The sequence below is a fragment of the Passer domesticus genome, chromosome 4 (assembly GCF_036417665.1).
Source record: "Passer domesticus isolate bPasDom1 chromosome 4, bPasDom1.hap1, whole genome shotgun sequence".
Classification (NCBI taxonomy): Eukaryota; Metazoa; Chordata; class Aves; order Passeriformes; family Passeridae; genus Passer; species Passer domesticus.
Genome location: NC_087477.1, coordinates 15,901,554 through 15,924,368, shown reverse-complemented (window position 1 = coordinate 15,924,368; position 22,815 = coordinate 15,901,554). Strand labels below are relative to the sequence as shown.

The following is a 22,815-nucleotide window of genomic DNA, read 5'->3' as shown; positions in this document are numbered from 1 at the left end:
TGTCCAGGAGATGATGGACCATGGATCCCCTCAGGGCTGTCCAGGAGATGATGGACCATGGATTCCCTCAGGGCTGTGCAGGAGATGATGGACCATGGATCCTCTCAGGGCTGTGCAGGAGATGATGGACCATGGATCCTCTCAGGCTGTCCAGGAGATGATGGACCATGGATCCTCTCAGGCTGTCCAGGAGCTGATGGACCATGGATTCCCTCAGGGCTGTGCAGGAGCTGATGGACCATGGATTCCCTCAGGGCTGTGCAGGAGATGATGGACCATGGATTCCCTCAGGCTGTCCAGGAGATGATGGACCATGGATTCCCTCAGGGCTGTGCAGGAGATGATGGACCATGGATTCCCTCAGGCTGTCCAGGAGAGGATGGACCATGGATTCCCTCAGGGCTGTGCAGGAGATGATGGACCATGGATTCCCTCAGGGCTGTGCAGGAGATGATGGACCATGGATTCCCTCAGGGCTGTGCAGGAGATGATGGACCATGGATTCCCTCAGGGCTGTGCAGGAGATGATGGACCATGGATTCCCTCAGGGCTGTGCAGGAGATGATGGACCATGGACACCCTCAGGGGCTGTGCCCACACAGAGCTGGTGGCCACCTCCTGACCCTGGTGGAGCCAGAAGAAATGAACCCAGATAATCTTCTCTAAATATCAGGTTCGTGGCCAGTATTAGGTGATGCTAAAGAAGCATTTCCACTGCAGTGAGTGCCTGGGATTCCCACAGGAATCCTACATTGGATGAATACTCCGCAGAAATTTCTTGATTCTTTTAAGCTGTTTACACAGTCAGATGAAAACTCAAACTACAGGAAGTTGATTCTGTGCTGAGCTGTTTACATGAAGCCATTTGGTGATGATAGCTAAAGCCCATTGCTCAAGGTAAATCTCAGTGTTTGCTTCATTTCTGCCCTTTCCATGAACCACTGCTTGGCTTCCAATCTGAAGTGTGGCCTGGGCTTATCTTCTTTCCATCAGATTTTCTTCTGGATGTAACTGCTTCCTTACACTGTTAACCACTGAGCTAAATGTATTTTTTTTTTCCTCTTCTTTCTTTTTTCTAGATTAATTAATATGATCCTCCTGGTTTATCAGAAATGACCTTAACAATATACATGAATCACCTTTTAAGCTTATTTTATGTGGCAGCTTAAGGCATGGTACAATAGCACCTTGTGGTAAAATGGGGCTGGCACTTAGTGTATGAATCTGCTGGCATAACAGAATACATCAGAAGAGATTTGCTGAGGTGAAACCTTCTTCTTTCATCCCGTTTCCAGCTGTAGGGTTTCAAAATGCTTTTGGCTATGACTACTTTCATAGGGGCTCTCCAGGCCTCCTTATTCCAGACTCCTAGGTGGGGAAGCCAGCTGAGGGGAGAGGGGAATTGACTGGAGCCATTGGAAAAAGTCTGTCAAAACTCAGTGCAGATTTTGGGGATTTTTCCAGTGAAAAGTCCCATCCTCACTTCAAGGCAGTGGTCTGGGGGCTGGCAGGGGGCACAAAGACAGAGGTGTTTTGTGGGTGTTTAATTGCTGAAAAACCTCAGTTCTGGAACCCAGACTTGTGAAGACACATTTTGTGTACCTAAAGCTCGTGACAGTGCCAAAAGTCTTTACATGAATTAAAAAAAGAAGCTACAACTTTAGGAAACTCTGGGGGTCTGTAGAGTTGCAGCTTCCAGAGGTTCAAGTGGGGAATATGGGGAGGATTTGGGGGGCCAGGGGAATCAGCCATGGCCTTAAGCATGTGTTCCTGTGCAGATGTAGTCCCCACTTTGTGTCTGCCTAACACAGTTCACAGGGGGAGCACGGACACTTTGCCTTTGTCATAACGGCTTTTCCAAAGCCAGACACCTTGGGCCATGCTCCATTGGTTTTATTTTATAATTAATCACTGGCTGATGCCCTTTGTGAAACAAAAATCAGGCCCAGCAGCCATAGCTGGGTTATTTGCCTTTGAGAAGCTGTCACTGTGCACACATCACACTTCTTCTTGTCATTAGTCATGTCACAAGGACACCAGGAGGGACAGTGCTGCACTGGCATCGTGTCATGTCCAGTGCAGGTGAAGGTGCCACAAACATTGGAAACCATCGGAAGAGGAAGAGCTCCACTGCTTCTCCTGGGCCTTCAGGAAGGATGATACCTGATGTGTGGTTAGTGTGCACAGAGAGATGTTCAGGAAATCTTCCTGTGGGACTGCCCAGCTGTTTATTAAATTTCTCTTTGCAAGTCACCCACTCGCCTCAATATTTTCCTATTTTTCTTCCCAAAGAGCAATGGAAAGAGAGGTAGAATGCACTGTGGATACAGTTCTGCAGCAGGGTCTGAGCCTCCTGCAGCTCTGTCCCAGTGCTGTCAGTGCCCACTTTGGCACAGGGAAGCTGTGGGAAACCAGACAGGAGGAGAATAATTGTGATTTCTGCCTCAGTGAACTGTGTGTTTGCAGGGTACCTGTGTCCTTCCTGCGTGCCTGAGCCTTGGTGCATTAAAAATTGCTCCTCTCAGCTGTTTGCTTTAGATGTGTGTGACACACAGAGCAGTGTTTGTGATGGACAGAGAGACAGAGAAAACTCAGTATATTACTGACAGTCCATCTGCATAGACACAGTCCTAGAAGTGTGCAAACTGTTTTTAAAATAGCCTAGTCTATCTCTCTGAATATTTCTTATGTTGTTAAATAAGTTTAAAGTGTGATTGATGATCTCCAGATCCAAATCTGGGTTTCTAAACCATCCAGCTGCATCTACAGCCCTGTGGTGAGAGCCCCTGCCATCAAATGCCAGATCTTTTCAAGGCAGCTCACGTTTTTCCAAAGCTCTCCTTAGCAGTTAAATGACTTTGTCACTATCAGAACAAATGTCACTCCTTTTGTTCATGACAGCATTAGGGCAGTGTTTCAGCTGAGCTTAGCAGGCAATGCTGGTATGTTTTGGATTCTCAGTTTTTAATTTTTTCCTCTCTTTCTTTTTAATTGGAAGCCTAAGTTGAACATAGAACCTGGAATGTGCAGGTTGTACATCGTTGCTGAGCATTTGAGTATTTCTTTGCCTTCCCTGCAGTGGCCTTTTCACATCTGTGCTCGACACATTCAAGCATACAAACGTCAGTAACACACTAAAAAGATGGTGAAGAGATGTAGAACATGAATATGTGGTGCTGGTGGAAGCTTGACAACTGTCAGCTTTGCCCGTGTGCATTGACACATCCTCTGTGTTATTTATTCATCTGAAACACTTTTGCAAATGAAGCAGATGAGAGGGAACCTAAGGTAAATTAAGCCTGTTTAGGGCAACTGGAGATGAGAAGGAGAGAAAACATCAGCAGGACAGAGCACCTGGGTGTTGGTGGCTGCTGCCATACCCGAGGTGTTCCCCTTAAAAACATGGCTGGAATTATTCAGGAGTTACCAGCATCTCTAGCCCCAAAGCATCTTCATTCTTCTGAACATGCACATAATAAATATTTTATAGTTTAAACTCTTGAGTCTTCAAATGATTAAAGGTGGCAAAATGAGAAAAAAAGAAAGTGAGCAAAGAAGCCTTTGTTTAAAGAGAAGGAAAGGTGAATCCAGTCTGTGCATTTAGGCACCAGCCCCAGGTGAAGAGAACAGAAAATGCAGTCCAGTCCTTATGCTGTGTCCTGGTACCACATAACTGGGGACACATGGTGACATGGCATTCCTGCAGATCTTTTCAGGCTGAGTTAAACCCCAAAGTGAAACTATGGGAGTTTCAGATCCTCTCATCTCCTGGCTGTTTGAATTGGGTTCACGTAGCTTAGCTCAAGGCAGTGGAACTGTTTGGGGTCTCTGTGGTTTTCAGCTGCTGCTGGGAGTGGAGCTGATGTATTGCCACTGCTGTGAGATGCTGCATGAAGGGTGGGGAGCTGACCTCTGTCTGCAAAGCTTTGTGCTGTGAAGGGTCCTTACCTCTGTAATTTGCATTCCCCTTGCTCAGTTTTATCCCTGCTGTGTGGCAATAAATGGCCTGGGGAGCCTGGGTGCACTTGTATTAGTCATAACAATCATGGCAGAAACAAAAGGGCTCTGGCTTGAAAAATCAACATTAAGTCCATCAAGCTGGATTTCTTTTTGAATGGCTGGTTAACTAAGCCACTTAAGAGCTCATCTACTTATGATTTTGCTGGTTCATCGTTTGCTGGCAGCAGGATTTCAGGCACTCTGTGTCATACAAGCAATATCAGTTTGATTTGGTCCCATCTTTTCTGTCCCCTCCTACCACATCAGGACCCTGTTGCCCTTTACAGCTCCGTGTTGTCTTAGGAATTCATTTGCAGGCTGGGAGGTGATCAGTAACTCCTGACTCCCTAGGGCTGGTTTGGTGAAATCAATTGATTGGTGAAATCAACCTGAATATTGCACAGTCACAAAACCCAAAACTTATTTTAATGCCAGGGGGTTTTCTCATGGGAAATCAAGCAAGCCTTTGCTGACTGCAGGTAATAGTGGTATTTTTGGAACTCAAAGGTTTACACTTAGAGCTCTCTGCCCAGATATGGGTGCACAGTTGTGTCTTTTGTCCTCAGCCTGTTGCTCCTAACACCTTTGGAGATGGGAAACCCTGTCAGAAATAAGTAGATAGGTTTTCAAAGGTTTCTTTGGCTCTGTTTGCAGTGAGTGCACCCCAGGTTATGTAAAATATGTGAATATTTATTAGGAGAGTGGGAATGAAATGCTGCAGTCAGAGAGATCTACTGAGACAAGGGAAAGATCTGGATGGATTCCAGTTGCCACTTGAATTAATACTTCACTTTATTGTAAAGTAGGAAATACGGATGCATTTCTTTCAGCTGGGTTATCAGAGACCACGTTCCTGCCCCCCTCTCATTGCTGAGGGTGTGGAGGGAGTGTTGCTCACAGGAGCAGCCTTGGCTGTCTGTACACTTGAGTTACACATCAGTAGCTGAGTCCAGCTGGCAAAGGTTGTTTCTGGGAACTGGGCACTCAGGGGACAGGGCAGTTTTTAGGGTCTGATCAAGGAAATTATGTGCTGACATTCACTGTGTCCTCCTTGGAGGCCAGGAACTCGCTGGACTTGATGAATTTTGAGTAAGTGTATCTTTTTTAGCTCTTCAGAAGGGAATTGTTTCTGCATTTCAGTGCTAGAGATGCCAGAATTCTTCAGGCAGTTCAATATGGGGAAAATGGATTTTGTCATAAGCTTAATTTGTTTTGTTGTATCACCAGCTCACATCTCTTTAACTGCTTTTTGAAGCATGGACAGAAATTGAGCTGTTCAAAGCATGCATCACCATTGGGATGCATGAAGACTCCTACTGTCCCTTTACCCCATTTCTGTAACTCACATATTTTTGTGAAATTTCAGATGAGACCTTTCTTCAAAAAGATTTCTATCTCTGTAGCCTTTTTTTAATGTGTAATAAATACATCTGGAGAGCAGTGCTTTTTGTTCAGTGGAAGAGTTACAGCATTCAGTGGCCCTAATTTAGTTTCTAAATGGCCTGAAGATTTTCTAGCATGGCCCTGAAGTAGCCACTTTGTAGTGCAAAAAGTCTTTCCTGTCCTTTCGTGTTATGATGGCACTGATATGATTTTTGGGTTTGGCATTGGTCATGGGATTCTCTTCCAGGCTGGAATTGCCACAAAGGGCTTGACTCTTTCAGAATACCCCAATTATTGCTTAATAATTGCAGAGTCTTAGTTTTGTGGCTGTTTTGCTTTCAACACTAAATGTCAATTTTAAATTTTTTTTAATCCGATGGTATTTTGGTTAGATACAGACCTAAAAGGATGGTGGTTTAGGGATGTATGTGTCAGAATGTAAAGGCAATGGGTTATGTGATGCTGAAGTGTGGCTTGTAGCAGCAGAGCTGGAAGAGGCAGCAGCACAAACTGAGCAGCCATCATGCACTGACTCGAGCACACATCTTTCATGCCTCTTGATCAAGCTGATGTAAAGGCACCCCCAGAACTGTTTGCTGTGTGGTTTCAGGAGTTATTTGAGTTTGAGATGAGAACAGTGCAAATCTGTGTAATGTTGTCCTGAAGAGCAGACCAGTGCATACTGGGAAACTGGCAGACTCCCCCTGTGCTCCAGAACAAATTAAGGCAACACTATTAACACCCTTACCTTTCCAGGAGTGTCACTCATCCTTCATCAGCAATTCTAGGGTGCAAGGTAGATGCCATTCCAGTAACTGTATTGGCTTTGTTATTTGTCTGTGCAGTAACCAGATTCATCAGTCAGGTTGCTCACAGGAACAGGTTGGGGACTGCCCTTTGCAAGGTGCACTCATAATGAAGCATGAGAAATTCTGTTTTCTTTTGTTTATTAGCTCCTCACTGTGCACTTCTTGTGGCAGTTTTTATTCCCTCCCAAGCCCTGCAGTGCACAGAGGTAAATAGTTGAGGACATGACATGTTTTTAAGCTGCCCACACAACGTTGATGTATCTTAGCTGAAGCTAGACCCAGTTCTGAAACCTCTTTCACAGGAGCCTAACAATTTATAATTGCTCACCTCGCTTTCCAGTTTCTGCACCTTTAGAGTGAGGGGTGATGAAGTGCCCTCCCTTACCCTCTCCCAAAGGCGCTGTGCCCTGGGCAGCTGGAACATGAAATGCACTAAGGACACGCTAATTGCTCTTGTTTCAAGTCAATACAGGGGTCAAACTGTAGGAAATTAAGGAGAGGTGTCCCAGATATTGGATATGTACACTCTGTGTAAAGTTTGATATCCTTTGAATGCTCCAGAAATCAGAGCTCAGGAGTTCAGAAAGTTCCAGCTCTGCGTTTGATTTTTATCCCCACTCACTAGAAAGTGACAACAAACTGAAGTATTATTCCAATAATCTTCTTGTTTCTTGTTGTTCAGAAAGGAGCTTCTGGCTAAATGTTCATTACCCTTTTTTCTCATCCCAGCCAACATAGATCCTGACTTTATGGGTGCACTTTAAAAAATGACACATTTAAAACTTCTTGAAGGCTATTCACAAAGCCTTCACATTTATTGGAGAATTGTATAAACTCTGTATGCAAAAACGCAAGTCTCTTGGTTTTTTTTTCATTTGAAGGAGAATGGCAAAACGATGAGTTGTGGCTAGTGGCATTTCCCTGTGCTGCCATCTATTTGTAATGCCCTGAAAGGCTGCATTGGCCACATCCATTCCTCCTTCCTCATGGGTCAGTTCTGCTGTTTGCATCCCAACCAGTCCCTTAACCAAGCGCGTTGGTAATTGCAGCAGTGCAAGGCGGATATTGCACACAGAAGTGCAATGAGGGCTCTTTGTCCCAGTGCAGCCCAGTCTGACACTGCCCTGCCCCAGGGCACCATTTATGCTCCTGTGGAGTTTGTTTCCCCAGCAGCGCTTCCAGGCACGGTGACATTTTATCTGAAAGATGCTTAGAACTGTGCTTTACCAAAAAAAAAAAAAAAAAAAAAACAAAAAACCAAGAAAAAACCCAAAAAAACCCCCCACATGGCTGTGGCCAGGTTGATGCTGTGCGCCTGTAATTTGGGCTCTGTGGGCTGAAGCTGGGGGGGCCGCAGAGCCCCCAGGGCTTTGCCGTTCGTGCCTCTTGCAGTTCCCGGGGCAGGCTGTGTCCTGTGGGGCCAGCTGGCACACAGGCCTGGGCCGGGCTCAGGGCTGGGCACAGAGAGGGAGGGGAAGGTGCCTTCCTCCCAGTCCCGGTTACTGGGAGCCGTGACTCTCACCTCCAGGCTGTGCACACTGCTGATGCTGAAATGCCTTCACATTTGTGATGTTCACCTTTTCCCCTCTCCTCTGCTGTACCAGGGCTACTTAAACAGGACTTTGGCTTAGTTGGATCCTCTACCAGTTACCGAGGTGCAAGTACCATTAGCCAGTAAATTTTGGTTTGTTTTAAAGGAATTCAACAATGTCCTTCAGTATTTCAGCTAATGGCATTATGTGCCTGGATTCCTCAGTGTCCTGTCAGAATTTTCCCCTGCAGCCTAAAGAGTGAGCACTGTACATGAAGTTGTCCCTAATTAAAACCCATCACTGTGGATGGCTGCTGTTCTGGGAGAGAAAACCTTTCCCTGTAGCCCAGCTCTCCACAGAGAACACAGCTCCTCAAAACTTGTCCTGTGCAACGTCAGAGCACAGCTGTAATGAATGTGGTGAAGCCGTGGTTCCAGGTATTCATTCTGAAGGAATGAACATGGAAACAATTCATTTTTGATTATTCAGTTTATTAGCACACACTTCTCTGTGCAGCCAAGCCTGAAATAAAGCTGTTTTGGGGCTTTTATCTGTCACTTAGTGAGGGTTCTTTGAACTGCCATTCAGCTCAGCAATGTTCCCAAAATGCCTCAATTCCAATTTCACTTGGTATTTCCATTCACAAGGCTTCACCCTCCCTCCCCCTGCCCTGTACTCTCTGGAGATCCTGAACCATCTACAGATATTCCATTTCATTGCCCGGGTAATGGTGTTATTTGAGGATTCAGATTGTTTAGGTGCATCCCAATTAAAATACTTGGCAAGTGCTGGAACTGTGAAATTGTAGGGAGATGAAAGGCAGGGCCCTTGCTGCTTCTGTTGCAGACTGAAGCTGAAATTCTGATGGCTTTTGACTTTGCTGACACTTGTCTGGGTTTAGATTGGTACGAGCAGCACAAATTTAAATGCAGTTCCAGGTTAGACAGACTTGCAGGATCTCTGCTGGTCCAGCTCAGATAAAGGATGTGGTTAAACACTGTTGGCACATACCTTCATGGGAAATGCAGCAAAAGCACTTTCCCTTGGTGGCCTTTTGTGACAATTATGGCACCAAGTAGAAAACCTGGATAGTGATGTGACAGCTGGGCTGGGCTTTTTTAATCAGTTGGGACAACTCAGAACTGTCTTAGTGACAGGGTTTGGTTTTTTTCTATTTGTGTGTGTGTTTCAAACCAAGTCAGGAGCAATGTCTGTGTTACCAACACTTAACTCCCACTTGTTTGTTTCTAAGAGTTTCTGGTTTTAATATTACTGGGCAGAAAAACTCACTGGGAATCCTGAGTTCCTGCTGGTGGTCAGGATTTTGTAATGCAATTTGTAATGTGTTTGTGGGTACCACATGTAAGGAACTGCTCCTTTCAGATCCCCACAGGCAGCCCTGCCTGGTCAGTGCTGGTGTGGAGCAGCCAGCCCTGCTGAAATCAGTGATCCTCACATTGCACAGCTGGTTTTCCATAGGGAAGCCCCCTTTGTGTTTGCCTGAGGTCCTGGCTCCCTTTCCCCATGGCTGGCAGGGGTATTACAGTACTGTTCAGTAAATGTTAACTATCACAAATGATTCATATCAGGCACGCTGCAGAGCACCTGGGGGAAAGTGAACTCTGAAATCGATGGAATGATTCTGTAACGTGGTAGGGAAAGGTCTATCCTGGATAATGAGCAGGAGAAGAGCAATTTCTGCTGCAGCATCCAAGGGTCATTCTTCCCTTTAGAAAGAGAAGGTTCCCATGTCTTTGAGCTAACTCGAGTGGCCTTTGTGGTTTTTAATACATCAGGTAAATCTTCCAGGAAAGCTCACTGTTTCCTGGGTCTTTTGTCTGCAGAAAAGATAGCCTAACATATTCAAGTGGAGCAACCCAATTTTTAAACATTTTCCATAATAATCTAGTATTAGGAGTATTATAGGAAGTGCTGACAAATGTAGAGCAATAGTTGGGTAGTCTCTAAAGTACAATGAATTAGTATTAGGTATGTAACTATTCAGTTCAGAGGCCAGATGGAGGTTCCAGAGCTGTATTTACTGTGCTGGGACAGCCCTGAGACAATCAGGCAGGAGAAAAGTATTCCCAGTGTTGAGGGCCTGCCCTTCCCAGCTGGGCCAAGGAAATGGCCCCTTTTTCTGAGCAGGATTTCTGTGGCTAACACTGGGAGAGGCTGAGGCTGTTAACAGCTCAGGGAACTGGAGCTGGATATGGAGCAGGCACGAATCCATCTGTCCAGGCAAGCTCCAAACATAACTCTTGCCCTGGCTCCTTTCCTGGCCTGTCCATAGTGGCAGAGGGGCTCAAGGCCTGGCTGAGCACAGCACCTGCAGCCTCAGGCCACTCCTGCAGGCACAGGGACAATGGATGGAAGGGGACAATGGAAGGAAGCTGTAACTCCATAGGGAAACAGAATTCCTGGCGTAGGAGCTGGCTGGGACACTTGGCAGGGACTGGGGCAGATTTATCTCCATGTCCCCACTCGGTAAATGAGGTCCTGGCAGTCTGGGCTCCAGCTCCCTGCTCCCATTGGCACTGTGGGCAGGAGCTGCAGGGACCCCTGAGCCCAGGAGAGATCCCAGAATTTATTTAGTGAAAGCCTCATGTGCCCCATAAATGCACAAATATCCGGGCACAGACACTGGCTTGGTTCTGGAGAGTTTTAATGCATTCAGATGAAAAGAGAGTGAGAGTTCAGGGCACACTGACACTGCTCTACCTTGCACAGCACTATCCATTTATTCTGCAGTTTTGGGGTGATTTGGGGGCTTACAGCAAACCCAGGGGTGCCTTTGTAGCCCATGGCCTAGGCCCAGTGTTCCTGCAGGTTGTGGTTCTCAGGATTAGCTCTGTGAAGGTCTTACCCAAAGAAACTCCAGCCAGGAGAGCTCTGGACTAGAAATTTGGGTTCCTTCTGGGGGCACCAAACCTGGGTCTGATTCTTTCAGGCACACAGCAGCAAGCCCCCTTTATATGGGAGCCCTCTGGCAGGGAGGTGCTCGGGCACCTCTCCATCCCAATCCAGCAGAGGCACAGCCAGTGTCACAAGGGGCCTCAGGAGGGAGAACAGCTTTCTGCTCACTCTGTTTCCAGTTCTCCAAAATCCTTGGCAGTCCTGTAGCAAGGGATCACTTCTATAGCAAAGGAGAGTGTGGCTGGTCCTTGGGGGTGTTGGAAATCACAAAGCCTTGGCATTTCTATTTCCAACAAGCCTGTTATCCTGAGGGGTCCTGAAGGGTGAAAGATGGGAAAGATACAAAATGGTGCAGATGGGCTTTCTTTTGAGACTGGTTTAACATGAAAATCAAGAATTTCTCCTTTTAAGAGTGCCAGTGTCTTCATGCCAAAGGAAGCTCAGTGTTCCCAAGGAACAGTTATTTCTCCTTTCATCCCACATGTGCAGCACTGATGGACATAGATGGACATCCACCTGCAGCAGCAGTGCCGGGAAGTTCCAGTGGAATCATCAAACACACAGAGCAGCCACTGCCCTCTCTCCTCTCAGAGCTCGGGAAAAACCAACTGGCACAATTAATCCATAGACAGCTGTTAGGGAAGCCTGGCACTGATACCCTGGGGATGGGCTCTTGCTTAGCCTGAATCTTGGCTCCTACAAATGTTGGGATATTTGCAGTAGGTGTGTTTCCATACAGGGTAAATGCCATTAATCCCTTTTTTGGTTCAAACTGGGAATATGTAGGCTTGAATACATGCTCTGAAATGACATGTTCTGGAAGGTTTTACTGAAGTATTTATTTTTGCTGTAAATATTTCATTGGGATGAAGCAGCCAGGCCCAAGGAGGGCCATGGTCACTGGTGTGTGCTGTGACCAGCAGTGGATTTGTTCCCTGTTGGCTTTGCTCTCTGCTTCCCCGGGGCAGCTGCAAGTGGAGCCTGAAAGCAGCTGGGACCCGCTGCCCTCCCTTGGGCAGCTCCAGCAGCTGGAGCCATGGCAGAGCCTGACTCCATCCCACACGGGGGTTTGGAAAGAGGCAGCAGGACAGCAGGCAGGGAGCCAGTGGCACAAGGAAGGAGCAACTGGTGGCATTTGGGTAGGGGGTGCTCTTGGATTTCTCTTTAAAGGTGTGGGCACGTGTGGAGCTTGGGAAAGGGAGGAAAAGTAACCGGAGCTCCTGTTGGTGCATCCCACTGGAGTCAGCCCCCCACTCCCAGTCTCAGCTTATGCCCAGAAAAATCCCCGGCTGCTGAATTTCTCTGGAGCAATAGTGACACCTCGTGGGTCAGTTTTAATTGTTCCACGTGGAAATGTTTGTTCCCACCCCCTCCACCTCTGCCTGTGTGGAAACCAGCAGTTGGAATTCAGGCAGCATCCTTGGCCATCTGCTGGGGACGTCCCTAGACCTGACAGCACAAGAACTGATGGATGGCAGAACTGCTCATAGACCAGGTGCCAAGGCTGCGTGGGAATTCAGTTAGCAGGATCTTATTATTGGAGAATGGTGTTTTAATTGGCAACTGATTGGTAATTGGGTATTGCACATATTTCATTAGGAAGACCCAGAGAAACTTTGGCTGTGCATGGACAACAGAAGGCTGAGGCCCTTGCTTCCATGCAGGAGTTTAGGGATGGCAGTGTCCTTGTTTTAATTTGGGAGAATGCAATTAATTAATGTGTTTCAGGTCTCCATTCCCACCGTGGTTACCTCCCCCTTTTTTATTTTGGTTTCCATCTCTGAGCATAACTTTTGCTGCTGTGTTTGCCAGTCTGCTTGCAAGACTTTATTCAATTCAGACCTATTTTTTTTCCTGGCATATTGAATTTGTTGCTCCAGAGGATTTTTCATTCCAGCTGGGCTCCAGTTATTCTCACATTCCCCCAGGCTCCATTCTGAGTCCTACTGTGATTTGCATTTGTAGCTTTTCGATGAGTAAACATCAGAGCTCCTCCAGCTCTGTGCTGGCACATCTTCTCGATGGCTCTTGCTGAACTTGGAAAAAGGCTGGATGCTTTGCATAATATTTTGTATGACATTCAATTATGGAGATCCTTACATTTAAAAACACATGGAACTGGGAGAAGAGTGATCTGCTATTAATTAGCTGTCTGATGCCCTGGACTCATGTTGATAATAATGGTTCCCCTTGGCTATGGTTTTAGTAATCCATAGGAAAACTTGCCATTAGAGATATTAAAAATTCATTTCAGAAGACTACTGGCAGTTTGAAAAGTGGCATTCAGTCTTTTCATTTACTACTCTTTTAACAGAGCAGTTTTAAATAAAAACTCCAGATTTGAAGTACTTATTTCCAGCAAACTTGAAGATAACATCTTTGTGTTAGCACATACTTTGCACACAAGCACTGCAATGTCTGCTTAAAAGAGCTCTGACTTCTCTGTTATTGAACTTACTGGATCAAACGATGGGAATGGATGAGGTTTCTGAAGATGAAGCACCCAGGCTGATGGTTCAGGTCCTTTCCACCTGTTTCTTCCTAATCCACAAAGCCCTGCACATCAAACCATGACACAGGCAAACTTTTTCAGTGGGTTTTTGGAAATGAATGTCAGTGGCACACATTTGTCTATCCGCTCTCCTTCCTTGTCTCCCTGCACCATCCTCATGTTAAAATCCAGCCCCTGCCTTACCATAAATGCAGTGCATTGGTCTGGATTTAAGGACTGTCCTGCATCTTCTGCCCGGCATTGCTTCTCCCAAGGTTTCCCTGCAGGCTGCCAAAATATTCCTGGTGTGCCCATGCCTAGAAAGAGAGAACCACGATTTTCAGTATCACCACACATCACCTTTCTTGTCAAAGCAGCAGCATCCACAAGGATTTTCTTCTTGGAACCATAGCTTTAGAGGTGAAGAAGTGGGAAATAGAGCCCACAACCTAATAATCTCCTAATCTTGGGAAGTGGAAATTCATCCCAGTGCCATTATTGAGAAACACTATCAATCAAATGCCTTCCCTCTACCTATAAGGGGTCTGTAGCAGATTGGTGGGCTTTAAGTGAGATAACAATCCAGCAATCTATCAGTTCCACAACTACACTCTGTTGAGCATTAAACACTAATTAATAAAATAATGCAGGTGCAGTTTGTCATTAATACATTTCTTAGTACAATCAGTGTTTCAGTTTTATAAATTTGTAAGGGTTGTGAATTCTGGTTTTTTTGCCATATGTGCACATGATCAGGGCAAGGGGATGCCTGTCAGAGCAGGATGTATTGCTGCATTATCCCGTAGAATTTATTCTGCTGCCTTTGAAGGAACATTATTTTTACCACAGTGCAACTGCTGGGTTTTTCACCAGCTTCTTCTGGCCTTATTAGTTTGTGTTCATCCATTTTCCTTTCTGCACTTTTGCATGTTTAATAACTCCTGAGTGTTTCTTAGGTGTAGGAGCACCCTGAACCTGTCCCTGGGAAGGGAGTTACTGATCTGCAGCAAAAAGTGCTTGCATTCATTGATGCCCATTTGTACTCCTCTTGTGCGAGCTGTAAAGGCAGCAGCAAGTTCTGAAGGTTATTCTCCAAGTGTGTTTAGGTCTCGTGCTTTCTGTCCTCAAATGGTTTAAATGTAACTGAGGAGAACTTTCTTCCAGAAGAGAGCAAAGCAGTTCCTTCCTGCAGGAACACTGTGGTACAGCCCAGCTGTGTAGCCAGCAGCTCTGAAACCAGGCCTGGCTCTGGCATGAAGGATCCAGCTTCTGAAAGGTTCCTTCCTTTAGGCTGTGCTCTGAGAGGTGTCTTTAATTAAAATCCCTCAAAATTATGAGGAAAGATACTGCCCAAGTGCTTGAAGTTTATCCTGAAGGTCTGTCCAGCTGGCAAACTTTCCATATGTTTGGAATTATTAGAGCATCAAACGGATTTTTTTTTAATGATTTGAAAGCTAACTGGAAAATTCAGATGTAAGTTTTTCTAAACATGAGAGTTTCCAATTACACTGCAGTGATGGAAGCAAATCTCAGTATCTGTCTTTTTTTCAATAAGCCTCACACTCTCACCTTCCCATATCCTAAACTTTACTATATGTGGTGCTGAGGCACTTTTCACACAATTTACCCTGCAGTTCAGGGAAGTTTGGGCATAGCTGAGAAGAAAAGTACCACTTACATGGGAAATGCAGTGAATTAAAACAGCTCTTGATATTTAAAAGAAAAAAGAGACTGACAGGTGCATCCTGAAGACCTTGCTAAGGCTCCTTAATAATTTGCCTGGTTTTCAAAAAATGCCAAGTGCTTGACAGGCGGTGAGGAATGACATTTACCAAAGTGATGGGAAGTGGTGGAGAACCTGGGAGCTCTGAAACACAAATGGGGATTGCTTCTGACTGCACCCTTTCCTCATGTCATCTTCTTAAATGTGTCATCAACTGAAGATTTTAGATACAAAACGGAGTGACAGCATCTTCTTATCACAAACTTTACGCCACTTGATGGCATTTTGATGGAAGGCAATCCTGAGCTGGTTTTGTTGCCAAATGGCAGCTCTGCCAAGGGGACATTTCCAGGCTCAGCAAGGCAGCTGAGAAGGTGAGAAGGCCTTGTGCACAGAGAGGGGCTAAAAAAGGGAGAGTAGCTCCTCCTTCCCAAAGAAATTCTTGTGGGCCTAAAAACTAAAAAATTCCCACTGAGGGGGAATGAAGGAGGGGCTGTGTGAGCCTTAGCTGCTGGCTGGGGTTAAACCAGGATGTGTTTAAGGTCTGTCTCTTTCTGTACTTCCAAGAGATTGATTTGTTTATTTGGTGCAGTGCTATGATTTCTGAAGAACTCTCTGGCCTTTCCTTGCCCGACCCCAGCTGCAGCAGGACCTCAATGCCCTGTGCGTCCCACACAGTGCTCTGGCACAGCCCTTTTCCCTCTCTGTTCAAAGTCCCTCCTGAGCCTCCAGGCTCCTTCAGCAGAAGGAAGCTCCAGGGCCTCCTCCTTCCTTCCCAGCCTCTCAGTGGATCCAGTGGAGCCTTGAGCATGGGACAGAGAGCAGAGCTGTGCCATGGAAATCCTGGTGGAAATTCCATGTGCGGTTTGGAGGCACATGCAATTATCAGCATGATGGTAAATGAAGAATAATAATGCCAATCTCTGTAGCACAAAAGCACAAGGAGCAAAAGGTGCCCGGTGTTCTCCTCAGCCTCATTTCTGCTTCCTTTTGATAACTGCTGGTGCCACTCTCATCACTGGATCCAGCTCCATTTATCCATTTCACACCACTGGGCTGTGGATGGCGGCGGCTGCAGAGCTCAAAGCTGCCTCTGTTGGCTGTGGTTTGTCTCAGCGTTACTGAGGGATGTGTTTTCAGAGGCTGAGCTGGGCTAGCAGGGTCACTGAGTGGCATTTAGCAACAGGGAAAAGGACTTTTTTTTTTTTTTTGGTAAATACTGAGGAGCTGCTCAGCACACAGGAGCACGCAGGCTGCTGTGGGAGGGATCCTTGCTGTGCTGTCTGTGGTTTGCAAACCAACCTCCCACTCAGATCAGCAGCTTGGCTCACGTCATCAATGGCCCCAGGAATATTCACCACTCCGGGCAGGGTTATTGCTCAGCAGGGCACGGCTGGGCTCGGTGAGGTGGGGATGCTGTAAAAGGGGCCCATTAAACACCACCCTGCCTGGGCTCCTCAGCCTGCACACATCCACGGCACCCTGCAGGGGACACTGCAGGGAGCACCTGCAGCAGCACCGGCATCAGCTGTGCTCACCTGGGTCCCAGAGAGAATCCTAATGGATGGGGCATCAGCGAGTGGGGTTTGCTCCTCTTGGAGCACCAGGCTTTGCTTTTCTTCCCTTTCAATTCACTTTTCTTATTGGTCTCCCCATTTCTGGGTTTGTGTTGGACAATGCCAGCCTGTTTGTGCAGCACCTGTACCTCATTCTCCTCTGGACTCCAGCTCTCTGCCACCCCAACACTGCTCCCCAGTTCTGCCATCCCCAACATCTGCACTGCTCCCCTGCTCTCCCACCCCAACATCTGCACTGCTCCCCAGCTCTCTGCCACCCCAACATCTGCACTGCTCCCCAGCTCTCTGCCACCCCAACATCTGCACTGCTCCCCTGCTCTCCCACCCCAACATCTGCACTGCTCCCCAGCTCTCTGCCACCCCAACATCTGCACTGCTCCCCTGCTCTCCCACCCCAACATCTGCACTGCTCCCCAGCTCCCAGCCCGCTCGGTGCCCTGGGCCCGGGGAGGGCAGTGGGTTATGGGATCCCCAGGGATCCCGAAGGAGCCCCTGTGGAATGGCTGCTCCCAGTGCCCAGCAGGCGCTTTGCCTGCAGAAGCTGTCAGGCAGAATTTGCTGGGTTTGTCACAGCTCTGATTTCCCCATCCCCCAGAGGGGCCTTGCTAAGAGGAAGCATTGATTGCTGCCAGCCAGCACACACATGTGGGAATGGGATTCATTCCAGCCCAGCCCGGAATAACTTCTGTGAGCTGTTATCCCTGCTGAAATGAGCCTGTTCACAGTTCTGTATTTTGACCTAGCATGCACACAGTAAAATGACCAGAGGGGAAATAAACTTCCCTTGGGTTGGGAAGAAATTTTATGTTGTTGTAGAGGACTCTTTCTGAGAAAATAACAGTTATCTTTATCCTACATTAATTTACATGTACACTCTGTTTATTCAGTGTCAGTACAGGGTCAACAGAAACCAGCACAGGCAGCTGGAAATACAGGTCCTCTTGTCCCATTTCACAATATTAGTGTTAAAAAATATCAATTCCACCCCAGTAATCTGGCTAAGAGAGTAAGGGTTCATTCATTAGTAAAATGCTACACTCAAAATGTTTCTTTGCATTAGGATTTTCCCAAGTATCTCATTTAGCTTTTGTTAATAGATTAAAGAAAGGGCATTGCATTTTGGTAACCTTTTTTTAAGTGTTCATATTTTCTATGTTAAATGAGTGAACAGGAGTGGAAACCCCTATGGATGAGGGCTGCTGGAGAAATCCTATAAAATTGATTATTTCCTAGAGACCTGAGTCATCATTTTGTCCTATTGCAACGTCTCTTATTTTTTTCAGTTCAGTTAAACCTGCAAACAATTCAACCTTTAGAGCTTTAATATTTTTTAAGAGACATTCATGTCCAGAAGGTGTCTCAGGGTGTTTGTTCCGTCAGGCTGGGTTTGATATCCCTATTAAAAATATATATGGCTCACTTGGTGGGCAAATCTTCTTGAGAGAGGGATTTTTCTTCAGCTTGAAATCTGAAATATAAAATTGAGTATAATAAAGTGAAGAGGCAAGTCATGATGCAAGGGATAGAAAAGAAAAATGTCTGTGAACATGTTCTGCTGAAACTGGATTTATTAGGAAAAGCACAGCCACATCCTCTGTGAGCCAATTAGAATTATTTATTATATTGAGGGAGTTTGTGCCAAATCTGAAGAAATAATTTTGAAGAATGAAACTTATTTGAGAGCTGCAATCATAAACGTTTATTTTTTTGACTGAGTAACGAGGAGGTGAGCAGAGAGGGGTGCGATGGCTTTGGGCCTCGCCTTGTGCCCAGGAGCAGGACGCGCTCTGGCACTCGAGAGAGGAATGGGAGCGCTCCGGCTCTGCTGTGCCTGGCACGGTCAGAGCGATCGGCTTCGCTGCGGGCAGCCCCGGGGGCACCGAGCCGGGCAGCGGGCAGACCCAGCGTGGGGGAGGGAGCCCGGGCCGGGGCCGCAGGACCCGAGGAGCTGTGCCGGCGGTGCCAGCTGTGCCAGCCGTGCCAGCCGTGCCCGTGGGCAGCGCCGGGCCAGGCCGAGGGCCGCTCGAACGGGATCTCACCGGGGGACCGCTCCCTGCCCTCCGCCGAGGGGAGCGCCGCAAATCCCGGCCCTGCGCCAGCCGGGAGCTCCTGCTAGGAAGCCGGGATCCGGCAGCGCTGCCGCTGATCCCTTCTGCGCCTCTGGGAGCAGGGATGTGTTCCCCAACATGGCATCAGCGAGGGCAACCGTGTACAGGATGGAGCTTTGAGATGTTTGTCTTCAAAAAATCTTGGTGCTCGTTTTCCTTCCTGTTGTCACAACTTTGCCCTAACTCCAGTGGCTGCTGAGTCAGTGCTTTTGTTTGGTGCCTCTGCTTCCTACAGCAGAATATTTTGTAGCTGCAGGTTTGGAAGGAGAATATTCTGTGTTCTGATTTATTTTTGAGACAGCTGCAGTTAGCAAAGATTCAAACAGCACGGGCCAAGGACCCTGCTGTTGCAGTGGTTCGTGGGAGGAATCCAGGTAGGCAGGAAGAGGGCAGGCTGCTCTTCCAGCTGTGGTGAGCTCTGGTGCCAGGTTTTCAGCAAATAGGGCTGGGAGTGGTGCTGTGACCGAAGCAGTTTGAGCAGGCAGAGGTGACCTGGCTCTGTGTGAGTGCCACAATGCTGCAGTGATCTCCATCTCACCACTCTGACTCACTGAGGATGCAGGGACATCCTCTGGCCTTTCCTGCTCAGAAAACTCCATCCTGCATCTTCTGTGCTTGGCCCAGAGTCAGAGCAGGGGCAGCAGGCAGACAAAGGGGGGTGGTTGTGCATGTGTGGGATGTGGTGTTCATTTAGAACCACAATCAGTGCCAGAAGTTGGAATTATTTGTCAGTAGCTCAGGCCTTCCCAAGAGCTGTGAATTTGGGTGTAGGTGAAAATCAGTCCCTGTGGTTTTGTGTTCCATTAGAGGAATTCACAGCTAGCCCTGGGCTGAGGGCTGACCCTCTCCAGGAGTGGGGCTCCTGTTTTATTCCTGGGCAGAGGATTGTCTTGGGAGCATGGTTTGGTTGGATGAGGAGGTATGTGATTGGTGTTTGTGGGACACCTATTCAATTTTCAGATTTGACATTGAATTTCTCTGTGATTCTGAACCATGCTGCGTGAGCTTTATCAATAAAATGCTTGATCATCCAAAGCAGGAAACAGTAGATGATCACTCAGCAAATTTGGAAGAGGGGTGTAATTAGTCAGATAGACAAGGCCAGGCCTTTCACCATTCCATTTGATCATGATGGGTGATGATATGAGGTAAAACCTCACCACTGGTATTTCAGTCTCTCATAGATTCTTTTCTAGAAATACTCTGTGAGGGAATTTTCAAACCTATGCCCTGCCCAAGCACCACATAATGGAGGAAGAGCAAGTGCTGCTTCCTGTATAAAAGGAGAGGCTCAGTCTTTCAGTTCCTGGAGAAACAGATTCTGTCCACAGGAACCTGAGGGTGTGTGGAACTCGGTGATTCCTGAGCAAGCAGAGCTTTTCCCTGCCAGTTCCTGTAGCTCACCTGACAAACTCTCCGAGGCACACAGCAATCCTCAGTGCCAAGGCTGGAATCTTCCAGGGCTGAGGTGACAGAGCTGCAGAAGGTCGGGTCCCTTTGCCAGGGCAGAGAGCTTTGTCTGCACCACTCATTGTTTTATTGTGACCTCTCCTTGCAAGTACAGTAAAGTTCACCAAAATATATTTGAGTAAAGCAGAGATTTCTTGGTGTTTGTCACTGCTGTTTCTAGAAAACAGGATCTTCTGGGGGGCATGAGGAGTGATCTCTCTCCAGTCGTGGAAAGGCTGCATCACATCTGGTTTGAGTTTCTGATTCATTTTGACAGCACCTGACACATTCCTGCCTTAAAGGTCAAAGCTGCCCTTGGCAGCCACATCTGACAGATGAGAGTATCCGTGATAGGTTAATCTGCTCTTTATCCACTGAGCCCGAGAGGGGGCTCTGGGGAAGGGACTGGGGAGATTCACCACAGGCACTTCTGAGACTGTCACCAGCTCAGCCCGAGCTTTGCTGAGACAGACTAGATCAGTGTCACAGCTGGGAAATATTGGGGATCAAGGCAGATGCCCAGTGTTCCAGTCACTTAGGATTACTCTGTCAGTGACCCTGACTGCAGAACTGAATCTGCACAGGTGCCCTCCAGACAGAGCAGGCTTTGCAGGACCTCACTGGCAAAAGAGCTCCAAAAAAGGTACTTTGTGTTGTTCTAATCTTTGTTTCTGGAGCTGGAAAATAGACAAAGGAATTTAAAAATACTTTGAAAAAACCCTGAACCAACTCAGTTTATTCTGTGTATGCCCACAGTGGCACTGCAGGTTTAACTGGAGTGTTTGGCATAGTAAAATTAGCATGGATACAAAGATTGAGAGCAAGGTTGATTGGGATAAGGAGCAGGAAGAATAAATGGCCCACAGCTCTTGATGAGGAACATCTCCAGGAGCAATTGTTCCCTGTTTCCCTCAGTTCAAGGACTTGGGTCAGCAGCTGGAGTTATCTTGTGATGGTTTGAAAAATGAGAGGTCCTTAACCCACTGAAGGTGGTACCACAGAGTGCTGCTGATGCAGGAAGCACTCAGGAATTAAAACAAATCAATCAGGTGTTCATGGGCAGGGGAGAAAAATAAGTCAATACTTGCTAAACAGAATTTTCTGCCATGGCCCAGTGAATTCCCATTAAAAAGGGAGCTGTAGGCTGGGAGAGAGCAGGCCAGTCCTCACAGTAGGGTGATTTTAGCCTTAAACTCTCCAGATCTCTCTTAGGAGCCAATTCTGGACCCGTCCCTGGGTTGGGCAGAGGCTGTGCTGTGGCTGGCTGGTTTTCCATGCTGCTTCTGGCTGCATCTTACTGCTCTGCTTTAGGATGGTAGAAGATGTCAGGTAAATTACAGCTTTTGGGTAGGAAGACACATGCCTTTTATACTGAGCAGAAAATTGTCCATCTGTTGGGGGGAAAAATAATTGGTAATTTACATAAACACCCCTAAAAGGTACTTTCTCTGCATTATATCTGTTTGTCTGGATTCCTCTGAGTTTGGGAATATGGAATCATAGAATCATTTAGGTTGGAAAAACCCCCTTATGATCCCTGTGTTCAATGGTGAAATACTAAATGGGCTTTGGGCTGGCTCCAAAGAAATTATTGCCTTGGGTCTTGGCAGCGCCGTGCACTTGAGGCTGTTCAAAGTTGAGCCCAGCTCAGGAGTGATGTGACACATCATCCTGTACAAAAAATTAATCTAACTCTGTAAAGGTTCAGTCTAAAACTGAGACACAGAAAAACTTAACTGGGCCACTTGATAGATGATGCTAAAGCAAAGGAACCGTGCATTGGGATTCCTTCCTGTAGAGAGCGTTCAGAAGAGCTCAGGCAGAGCCCTGCCCCCGTTGCCAAAAGCCCTCAGGCAGAGGCTCTGGAAGCCTGGATGGGGCTCATGGAGTCCCTCTGATGGTGAGGTGACAATGAATTCCAGCAGTGTCAGAGCCACCTGGGACAGGGCTCCTCTCCCTGGCAGCAGAGCTGTGCTGCAGCTGCAGGGACACCCGAGCAGGTCATTCCCCGTGCCACTCCCGGCTCAGCCCTGGGATGTGACATCCCAGCAGGGAATGGGAACTCCCGGGGGAGCGAGGCCTCTGCTCTGCTCACAGCAACAGGCAGGGGCCGTGTGGGAAAAAGCCCTCTGCTTTCCCATGGGAGAGGAGACCCATGGGAAATAGGGAAGGGCATCTTCTCAGCAATTCCACAAAGTTTCCCTTCAAAGGAGCGAGCTCAGTGAGGCCCAAGAGCCCCTCAGCCGTGCCCACTGAGCACCAGAGGTGCCGGTGGTGGCAGCGCAAGTCACCCTGCCGGTACCTGGGCAGCACTGACATCCAGAGGGAATCCTGTCCTTGTCCCAGTCAATTCAGTTCATTTGGATGGGGGAATGAATTCCTTCTCCAAGTCCTCTTCTGTCTGTACAGTTGCCCACAGTCTGTTTTGTGTTGCTTACAGAAGTGCCAAAAGCTAAAACCTTGAGGAACAGACCTTAATCTGACTCTGTAAATAGCTGTAATAATGTTCTCTGGGGGGTTTTTTGGTTTTTTTTTTGGTTTTTTTTCCCTTTTTTTGTTGTTTTTTTGTTTTGTTTGTTTTTTGGGTTTTTTTTTTTGGTTTTTTGGTGGTTTTTTTTTGGTTTTTTGTTTTTTTGGTTTTTTGTTTTGGTTTTTTTTGGGGGGGTTGGGGTTTTTTTGTTTTGTTTTTTTTTTTTTTTTAGATGATCCTAATTGACTTTGGTTTTATACAGCCAGAGTTGATCCAAAATCTGTCACTTCAGGCCAATTTCTGGCCTTGCATAGATCATAACACACTTTTTTTCCCCCTTTAATATTTCTCCTTGCTG

At 47.0% G+C, this 22,815-nt stretch overlaps 2 long non-coding RNA genes across 7 annotated transcripts in view; one reads left to right on the top strand and one right to left on the bottom strand.

Moving 5' to 3' along the window:
- Positions 1–22,815, top strand: part of LOC135298592 (uncharacterized) — a 115,745-nt gene that overhangs the window by 54,185 nt on the left and 38,745 nt on the right. The gene's annotated exons all lie outside the window — the stretch shown is intronic.
- LOC135298591 (uncharacterized) overlaps positions 18,557–22,815 on the bottom strand; it is a 93,766-nt gene continuing 89,507 nt past the window's right edge. The window contains exon 23 of the long non-coding RNA XR_010360602.1: positions 18,557–21,378. This is a non-coding gene — a long non-coding RNA (uncharacterized LOC135298591). The remainder of the gene's footprint in view (positions 21,379–22,815) is intronic.